The sequence below is a fragment of the Propithecus coquereli genome, unplaced genomic scaffold (assembly GCF_000956105.1).
Source record: "Propithecus coquereli isolate 6110/MARCELLA unplaced genomic scaffold, Pcoq_1.0 Scaffold100, whole genome shotgun sequence".
Classification (NCBI taxonomy): Eukaryota; Metazoa; Chordata; class Mammalia; order Primates; family Indriidae; genus Propithecus; species Propithecus coquereli.
The window spans coordinates 5752742-5753468 of record NW_012133859.1 but is presented as its reverse complement, the minus strand read 5'-3'; positions in this window follow the sequence as shown (position 1 = coordinate 5753468).

Genomic DNA, 727 nt, shown 5'->3' with positions numbered 1-727 from the left:
AAACTCTCAAAATACATGTAGAGTCATATATCTTATAGGAAGGCTATCTTATAAGAAGACATATCTTAAGAAAAGAGTAGATTGTATTTAACACTCACCTACTTTAAAAGTAGCCTTATTTGGTGATACCTAATGATCTTGAGGTGTCACAGTCATTTTAGAAAGATATTTTCATTTTGTGAATATTTGAGCTTCTTCATGAGATAGATATTTCTGAAGGGAGACAAATACATTAGTGGTCTACAATATTTGCATCTCGTATAATGTTTTCAAGTGACAATGAAAGCAGAGGATAAAGGATTTTATACACTAAATGATAGGTTTTACTGTGTGTTAGCACATTATAATTTGATGCCTACTTGTTGGAAAATATCAAATACATACAATACGCTATTACCATCTGACCTGAATGACCTCCAGGTGCCCGGTTGAATCATTAAAATGTTCTATAAGTGCCAGTTGTTAGTGTTTTCCCAGTACGTGTCTGACCTACTGGAAGGAATTCTAACCCCACAGGTTGCTGCTTTGAAATCTGGATTTGTCCAGAAAATCAGACGAAGCAAATAACTTTTAAAACACTTATTATTAAAATCACACAATTTAGCTGCATGGCAATTTTCTTTCCAGAAATACCTTTATAAATTATTAATACAGTATATAAATGGCTAGAGTATTGGTATTGCCCAAATTCATTTTGAAATTTAGAACATTATTGAAAAAATACTGA